The following is a 9,941-nucleotide window of genomic DNA, read 5'->3' as shown; positions in this document are numbered from 1 at the left end:
CACATTTTTTAGCTTTCGTTTTTCAGTTAAATATGTTTCAAAACAATCTTTGGCTACTGTAATTCGAGAAGGAACATTAAACCTAGGCTCTATTACACCACAAAAATGTCTAAAACCTATACCTTCAACAAACTTAAATGGAAGTTCATCAACAATCACCATAAATGACAAAGCTTTTCTTATACTACCAGCATCAAATTTGTGGTATGTCAACCCACTAGTACCACCACTTGGTTCTTTAGCACTTTTAAATGAAAGCAAACTTTGTTTTGAATCTTTAGGGGTGTTAAAGGGATACTTACGACATCGCGAAATATGAGCCCATAACACACTAGTGCCGTTTTTCTTTGCCCCACACTTGTAGCTCATCCCACAATACTTGCAAATTGCCTGCATTCCAGAAGGTAAGTCTTCTTTATCAAAGTGCTCCCAAACTTCAGAGCGTTCTTTCATCCTCTTCCTTTTTGCTCCCTGTTCTTTTTTCTGATTTTGAGAGACTTGGTCATTCTCATGTTCGGATTGAGGCTGGTCAGGAACACCACCCACGTTGGTTGTCATTCAATAATTAGCCCCCTAAGATTCCACCCCACCACCCAAAAACAATCAAATTAAACACTAACTGACTAACTGTACCCAAAACAAGTAAAATCAAAATTAACAATAATAACAAAGATCAACAATCTAATAAACACTTATCAAGACAATGATAATGCTATTAATCATGCGAACCCTTGAATTAATAACTAACTAATAATCTGAAACAATCTTCAACAGAGTCCAATCGAATAGAGCTTCAAAATACCAGAAAATTCAGAATGTTTTACTAGACCAAAACCCTAATCAGAATGTTTTACTAGACCAAAATCCAAAATACCCTTGAATAGACCAAAACCCCGAAGCATCAAAATACCAGAAAATTCAGAATGTTTTACTAATTTGTACATAATAGAAAATTCAGAAACAACATCGCAATATGAACATCAAGCATAGATTAAAACCCTAATCAGAATGTTTAACAAATTTGTACATGTAATTTGCAGATTTTCGTAATTAACATTTAACACTAATCATAATTAAAACCCTAAAAAAATATGAACATCAAGCATAATCAAAACTTAAAAGCATACCTTTGGACGGTGGACGGTGTCACAGTGAACGCCTGAACGAGTGCCGGTGAACGATGGAGAGTGAGAATTCTGAGAAACACAAAAGAGATGATTGAGAAACTGAGAAAGTGAGGGTGAGAGACTGAGAAATTCGCAATGAGGGTAGGGTAAGAGGCGAGGAACTGAGGAAGTCAGGAGAGAGAATCAGAGAATGAGGGTTAGGGTTTTTTTTTTCCTTATATACTTAGGGTAAATCTGGGCCTGAATTTCGGTTTTCGGTTTTTTTCGGTTTTCCATTTCCTCAAACCGAAACCAAACCGAAAACCGAAATATTTTTTTTTAAAAACCGAACCGAACCACTTCAAAAAAAAAAACCGAACCATATTTCTTATTCGGTTCGGTTTTCGGTTCGGTTCGGTTTTAACCCGAATTTGTTTCACCCCTAGAATGAAACCCGACGTAGCTCTTAAAATAAAAGAAGAAGTTCAAAAACAAATAGCTGCAGGTTTTATCAAGGTATCCAAATACCCCGAATGGGTCGCCAACGTCATCCCAGTTCCGAAAAAGGATGGAAAGGTAAGAATGTGTGTCAACTATCGAGATATAAATAAGGCAAGTCCAAAAGACGACTTCCCTTTACCACACATCGATATGCTGGTAGATAACACAACAAATCATGCGCTCCTCTCGTTCATGGATGGATATGCGGGCTATAATCAGATTCTCATGGCGGAAGAAGACATGGAGAAAACAACCTTCATAACACCATGGGGTACTTACTGCTACACGGTAATGCCATTCAGGTTGAAAAACGCGGGTGCTACTTACCAACGAGCAGTGACTGCCTTGCTCCATGACATGATGCATAAAGAAGTTGAAGTATACATGGAAGATATGATTGTAAAATCAAAAGATCGCCTAGGCCATCAAATAGCCTTGAGAAAATTCTTCGAAAGGCTGAGAAAATACAATACGAGGCTTAATCCATCTAAGTGGGCTTTTGGAGTCACCTCAGGCAAACTTTTGGGTTATGTCATAAGCTCTAGAGGAATAGAGATATACCCAACCAAGATCAAGGTAATCATGTCAATGCCACCGCCCAAAACCGAGAAGCAAATTCGAGGATTTATTGGTCGGTTGCAATACATAAGCAGGTTCATATCCAAATTGAGAACAATATGTGAACTAATCTTCAAAAAGCTTAAAAAGAATGTACCAGTGATATGGGATGACGAGTGTCAAAAAGCCTTTGAAAAGATCAAAGCCTATCTCGCAAATCCTTCCGTATTATCACCAACACTTCCAGGAATACCTCTTAGATTATACTTAATAGTCACCAAAGAGACAATGGGAGCCATGCTAGCACAAGAAGTAGAAGGCAAAGAAAATGCGATCTACTACCTAATTAAAAAGGTGCTCGAGTATGAAGCACGCTATACAACACTTGAGAAATTGTGCCTCGCATTGGTGTGGGCCACAACCAAGTTAAGACATTACATGCTCGTGCATACAGTCTTTGTAGTTTTCTGATTAGATCCACTCAAGTATTTATTCGAGAAATCTACACTCAATGAGCGCATATCGAGATGGATATTCAACTTAACCTAGTTCGATGTAAGGTTCATGCCACAAAAAGCTATCAAAGGATATGTGGTTTCGGATTTTCTAGCAGGCTTTCCAATAGAAGACTCGACGCCAATACACGACAATGAATTTCAAGACGAAGACTTGATGGTCACTGAAGATGATACTTGGACCTTGTACTTCGATGGAGCCTCAACCCAATAGGGATGTGGCGTTGGAGTATTACTAGTATCACCCAAAGAAAAGCATGTTCCAATCTCTATAAAGCTTGATTTTGACGTTACCAACAACGCTGTTGAATATGAAGCATGCGTGGTAGGCCTCGAAACAGCTATGGCATTAGGAGTAAAAAAGCTACGAATATTCGGAGACTCTTCATTGATCATCAATCTGAAAGGAATGGTGTCCTTCAAACAAGTGTATTATTCTGATAGCGGGTTCGGAATTATTAGAAAGCTAATACATTTAGTAAGGTCAAGTGATCGGAATGCCTTGGGTGGAGTCCGCTTCCGATTAGTAATATTAATATAATTAATATTACAGCTTAATCTTGACTGAACCCTTCGGGTCACACCCAAGAAAAATATAAGAACCGACTCGACGAATTAATTCGGAAGAAATTAATTCGTCGCCCGAGTATTAAATATTTAGACGTCGGAAATTCGAGCTTGGATCGTCGAAACTGAGCGTCGGAGAATCTCAAATGTCGAGCCAAAATTTAGGATTTGGCGAGACGGGAAAATGCTTCAAGTAACAAGGAAAGCGTGCCCAATAGGAGCGTGCCACGTGGCACCACATATGGCATAACACCATGTGGCAGCACGCATGGCCGCCAAGTGGCAACCGCCACGTTGGCAGCCACCTAGTGGTAGCCACCAAGTGGCAGCGTGCCACATGGAAGTGTGCCACGTAGGAAGCATGCCACGTGGCAGCGCGTCATGGTGGCGGTGCGCCACGAAGGCGTCACAAGTGGAAAGGGGCCGTGGACCCGGGGTGAAGGGTCATGGTCACGGGCCAAAATACAATGGCCCAACCGAACCCAACTTGGGGCTCAAGGTTGGGTGACACATGGTTAGTTCACATTGCATGTGAAATGCCTTGGGGACCAAGTGAGAAAGTGGTCCACTCCTAACCATGTGACACTTGTTACTTGTTCCTTGGTTTATTTAACTAAGGGTTGAATTCACCAATCTTTCCATGTGGGATCTTTTTGTGAAAAGTCCCACATTGAAAGATGAGTGGAATTCACAAAGCATACTTCCTTATAAATAGTCATGGCATGGCTTGAGAATTCTTTGCTTGAGTGGGAGTTAGAAAGAGCATTTCATATTTTGGAAAAACTCTTAAACTCCATTAACACTTGGGTTTTGGTTGGACCTTGCTAACTCTAAGGTAGCGGACCTAAAAAGTTGTGTTCGTCCTTTGTGGGTGGATACCGTTAGAGGCACGGCATTTGCGGTGCTCAAGGATTTCAAGTAAGAGCCCGTTTTGAGAGGGCGAAGCTCGCTTCAAGGGTATGATTCGTTCTTCCTTTTCTTGTGCTTATTTATTTATGCTTTATGGTTTTATTAATTACGAGTGGTTCCTTGGGTCGGGGTTGTTTCCGCGGTGAGTCGGACTCACCAAACCCCAACAGCGGTATCGGAGCCCCGCTCGTTTATTTTTATAATCATGTTTTTCAAGGTTTATTTTGGCTTATTTATCTGGTTTAAGTTGCTAATTAGATTAGTAGCTCGGTTTTATTTATTTTAATCCCGTTTTTAATGTCGAATTTGGCCCAGAACCCAGATTTTCGCCCGAAAGTAGTGAATTGTGGGTGGAAAAGGTGTTCAGGAAAGGTTTTTATCCTATAGGGCTGTGATTTTAGCCAAATTCTGACCAGAAATGCCTTTTTCGAGGGATTTTTCATTTTTGACGAAAAGTTTTAAAACTTTTCTAACCTTGAAATTAATGGCATAACTTGTTGATTATGTGGTTGATTATTTGCATTATTTTCTGCATTTTTAAGTCCCCTTAAAGCACACTTACTTGGTAGTATTTGATGCTTAAAGGTTGATTTATTTTCACATAATTGCAAACTAATTGCTTTTTAGTGTGAAAATTTTTGTTTTAAGGCTTCCTAAGTGTTAAAGATTCAATCTTTATTTGTGATAAGTGATTGAAACTTTAAAAACCACTAAATTCCATGTTATTTTATGTTAAACTTTGTTGTTTTAATCATTCAGAGTTGATTGGAAACATAAAGTTTCAATTTTTGTGATAGAAATTTGGTTATCTTCATGTTGGAAGATATAATTTTCAAGGATTCACGAAATTTAGATGTTGGAATTTTCATGTGAACATTAAAGTTCATATTTTTCCAACTTCTCCTTACTTTGTCAAATTCTCAATTTTAATTTAAATTGATTAAATTAAAAGTGAGAAATTGCCTCAACTTTGTTATTGCACCAAGCTAAACCAATTTAATTAAGAATGGTTCTTGGAATTATTTTGGTTATTTGCACTTTGAAATTTTATTAAGTTGGACTTGTTTAAAATTTTTTCATTTTTGCTCTTTAAGTTAGTTCTAAAATTAATTTAGAATTAATTAATTATGTCTCGCGAAATGGGATCAAATCCCGAGGCCATGGCACGCAAAACGAGGCAAAGAACCACACTTGGCTAGTCGGGCTGCATAGCAGCCCGCATGTGGCTGCCAAGGTGGCTGCCCAGCCTTGCGTGCGGCCATATGCACGGTAGCAGCACACGGCCACAGCAGTCACGCAGCAGCAGCCATGGCTGTGCGTGCGCGTGCGTGCGGCAGTGGCAGCAGCTCAAGGCTGCTTGCCGCGGGCCGTGTGTGCGGAGCTTTTGTGTGTGTATGTGCTTGGTGCGGTGAGACGAATGGCCGTAGTGTGCTTGGTTTGCACGAGCCGGAATTATTCGAGTTTCTTTGGCAAAACGCTTAAAGCGAAAGCCACTTGAAATGCGGTTGGCTTAATATTTGCTTACTTTGCCGTTTTATATATTTTAATTAATTTTGTTTATTTTAATTAAAATTTTGGGAGGCTAGGCCTCGGTTTTGAGCGGCATTGACAAAATTTTATTTTGACAAGTTTGGGTGCTACCGAATTAATTAATTGGATTAATTAAGGGAAATGCGGAATTTAGTGGGAGTTTCAATTATTAATGACGTCAATTACATAATCGGTTAAACAACTTTGACTAGTTTTAATTAGGCCTGTTAATCGGATTAACCACCTAGATTAGTTACTAGTGCGCGCGTTGTTTATATGCATTTTTACTTGTTTGATATTGTAAATTGCAAGGGCCATTCACAAATAGTGAATGGATGAATGGAATATATATTCTCTATCACAGGTTTTATGAAATGGCAACTAGTGGGACCCGATTAGGATAGAAAATACGGACTACGTGCCGTTATGTATTTTTGTAAATCTAAATACGGTCTACGCACCGTTAAGTATTTTTGTACTTTAATACTTAGATTATTCTTAGTCGTAGACACTAGTATTTGCATAGTTTAGTTAAGTTTTGAAGACGGCGTATCTTGGAAGACAAAGCCTTGAATTGCAAATGAAGACCTTTTGATTACTTGAAGAATTCAAGGGGTCATGCTAGTTGCCAATATGCATCAATTATTTGGCTTTATATTTTATGCTTATATACATGTGAATTATTCGTTAGATGCATGTTTAGGTTTTCTTTATGTTGCGATGATTAGTTAAGTTCACTTAAATCAACCAACATAGAAATCCTAGCTCCCTAATAATATTGAATCAAATTTGCCTTTCCAAAACAACCCTTACCAACCAAACGAGGGTGATGGTAGGCTACGCCAAAGCGAGGTGCCATCACTACACTAAGGCTCATAAGGCACACTGGGTGTGCATGTTGGTTTTGGTTGAACTCATTGGTATGAGTGAGGAGTCCTCACATACCGTGGCAAAAGAGATACATCGTCAAAGATGCATTAGATGCGACGATTATCTAACCAAGAGTGGCTTAGAGCCATTAGCAAGGCAATGCTTACCTTAGTAGATTGAGTGTTAAGACAAGCCAAAGCATTCTTAACCACTCTTTGTTTTTTCGGATCTTGGAATCGCCTTATTTTCGCCAAATAGGGAAAATTTTTATGCGTAAATAAGACGTTTAATAAGATTGAAGTTTGCATGAATGCTATTAAATTTCAAACTTATTATGTTCTTGATAAATGGTTATACTTTGCACTTATATTTATAGTATTCTAAATCAAATAATATTTTTTCCATGATTGGTAAAGGAAATCCTTGAGAATAGTTCTCAAAGACAGGAAAAGCATTTCTAAAATACAATTCTTATAAATGACTTTTATAACTAAGTTCGAAAGGACGGTTGGACATCATGTATTCAAAATACTAGGTAGTTTTGATAAAACATGAGGTATTGAGTTGCAAACTCAAGATTGTCAATGTTTGACAACCAATGTATCTTTTCGCATCATACATAATTGAGTAGGACTCATTGATGTAGTAATTCAAGTAAGAATTAATGGAAAAGATGGAACTTTGTTTTACGGCGCACTAGGTGCTTGATTATGCCAAACAAAGTATAAGAGTCAAGGTACTTAAAGAAATAATTCTTAAAGTAAGATTATGAGATATTGTATGATAAGAAATATAGGAAAGAAGGAACAAAGAAAAGGAATTAGATTCCATTTCAACTCATGAGTTCATGTTATTGTAGTTAACTTAGCAATTCGTTATCTTCACAAGTATCAAATACTGCTTGAGTGTTCCACTATGATAGTGACCTCAAACTATTGAAGTTAAGCTAAGTTATCGACTTACAAGCTTAGAATGAAGAAAGAAGAGCTACATCAGTTGTAAGGTCGTATGTTTTGTTTAAAGACCTTTTAAGCCAAAGGGTGGAACAAATAATGGTTATTATGTTCCATAATCAGCAATTGATCCGTTTACATACGAAAAGACTCACATTTAAAGTAATGAGCAATAGTTGCGAGATTTATTTGAATGGCATGGTTATCCAAGCGTTGAGTCAAGAATGCTTTATTATAAACAAACATTTCCCTAACATGATTAACTCACTAAGTTCAAGTCATGGGCTTGATTTGCGTTCCAAACATCTTTAGCAATGTCATATCGACAAGAACTTACTCAAGATTCTATTAGATAGGCTCTTGATATTTGCTCGATTTGGAATCATTCTAAGACAAGAAAGTCTTAGTTGTTGAAACCGACAAAGCAGAGAGCTATTGTTCTTGGTATAGACAATTGACTCCGAAGGATAAAGAGGAATCAATTACTTCAACGTTTCACAAAGAATTTGAAAGGATATGGCTATATTCATCAAATGTGAACAAACTTGACCTGAGTAGCTGAAGAGTCCAGTGAAGTACAGAATCGACTTGGCAAAATATCAAAACTTCTAGATTAGATCGAGCAATGTTTGCTTGAGCCAAGCGTGACCATCTCAAAGTTATGAATGGAAATTTTCATAAAGAACTCCACAAAGAACATAGTGTGTCCTCACGGAGACCTCGATGTCATTGGAAAATGACTCAAACGATGATGGTTCACAACCCTTCCTATAAAGTTCTTATAGATTTGCACAAATGACTAATGTTATACTAAACAATATGTCGAAGCTAAGAAAGGACGCCATATTCAGTTATGGATAGAAATAACTTCTAAAAGTCTTTTCAATTATATGTCTAAGGCTCTTAGTCTTAGTGGGAGTTCACTAGCTCAGTGGGAGCTAAGTGGCTCAGTGGGAGCTAGGTGGCTCAGTGGGAGCTGAATGGCTAAATAAAGACTAAAGATAGCTCAAGTGGGAGCTAACTATTTGTTTCACAACGAACTTTTACCCAAATATAATATACATGTCTCTTTGTAAGCATTCAAGTGAGACTACGGGCATTACCTTCACATCCTAATTGAGAACATAATGTTTGTTGCTCTGAGAGGTGTCTTTCTGGAAAGTAACACGTTTCCAAAATGACAAGTGGGAGGAAAATGAGCTCGATGACCATCGAGCTTACCAACAAAATAGAACTGAGAATCTCGGAAGACCTTAAAGGACTTCATGAGAATGCTTGATCAAGAATACTCAAAAGGACTTTACAAGTGCCTTAAAAGAGAATTCATTACTCACAAAACATTAAAAATGGAGTAAGATCAACATGATAAAAGGGCTTTGAAAGCGCCTTAAAACTCAGTGTTTGATGCAATTACCCCGTATAGGTATAGAATTCACCAAAGGCTTGGATTGAATCCTATAAATTTTCTATTAAGTTAGAAATAAACCTAAGACTTACAAGCAAAGGAATAATGTCTTGTAATATAGCTACAACAAATTCAAATTCCGAATGATGGTTAGAGGCCACGAAAATCCGAAATAGACTCCATGTTTGAAAATCATGTTCGAAACTTGATTAATTTGCATGAAGGATGAAAAATTCATCAATTGCAAATAAGTTTTCAAGGATAAAACTAACAAATTTGGAAATGTATATGCATACATAGCCAGATTGGTTGAAAAGGATATAATTAATTTCAAGGAGTTGATTTTAATAAAAACCTATTCACCAATCGGAATGCTTAAGTCTTTTTGTGATTGATCTAGCAAAATTGCACATATGAAATATGGAAAAATAGATACCAAAACCGCCTTCCCAAAATAGGATCTTGGAAGCGACTATGGAATAGTCTAACGGTTTTGAAAATCTAAATAATGATAGATTTGAAAGCAAGCACATGAAATCCGTCATGGGATTAAAGGAAGCATTGCATGAAGGAATTGGAACGTGTTTTCTCATAAATTTAATAAGAGGATTGACTTATGGAGAAACATAGAAATTCTAATGAACAAGAAGTTTAGTGGGAGCAAAAGTAAAGGTCCAACGAGAAGTTTACGAACTCTATTGTGAAACAACTATCAAATGCTAAATGCTTAGATTTGAAAGTATTTTCAACAATGGACCAAGCTAAAGACGATACTTAGTACATGTTGGGAATTAAGTTCTATGGTATAGACTTAATTAAATGTTTAAATGAGTAAAGGAATTTACCATGTTAAACATGAAGGACTTTGAAAGGCTTTCGACCCATATATGTATGAAGCTAAGTAAATGTTTGAACTAAGTATAAGGTAGGATAAATACTAAGTCAACCAAGAAAGACTCTAGTAAGAGACTTTCAACCATATCACATAGCGAACATTTTGGCAAGACTCAGTGTAACTGAATGAGCT

This window comes from Chenopodium quinoa, unplaced genomic scaffold (genome assembly GCF_001683475.1).
Source record: "Chenopodium quinoa cultivar QQ74 unplaced genomic scaffold, ASM168347v1, whole genome shotgun sequence".
In the NCBI taxonomy this organism is placed as follows: domain Eukaryota; kingdom Viridiplantae; phylum Streptophyta; class Magnoliopsida; order Caryophyllales; family Amaranthaceae; genus Chenopodium; species Chenopodium quinoa.
The sequence above is the reverse complement of the archived record's forward strand: the minus strand, read 5'-3'. Positions refer to the sequence as shown.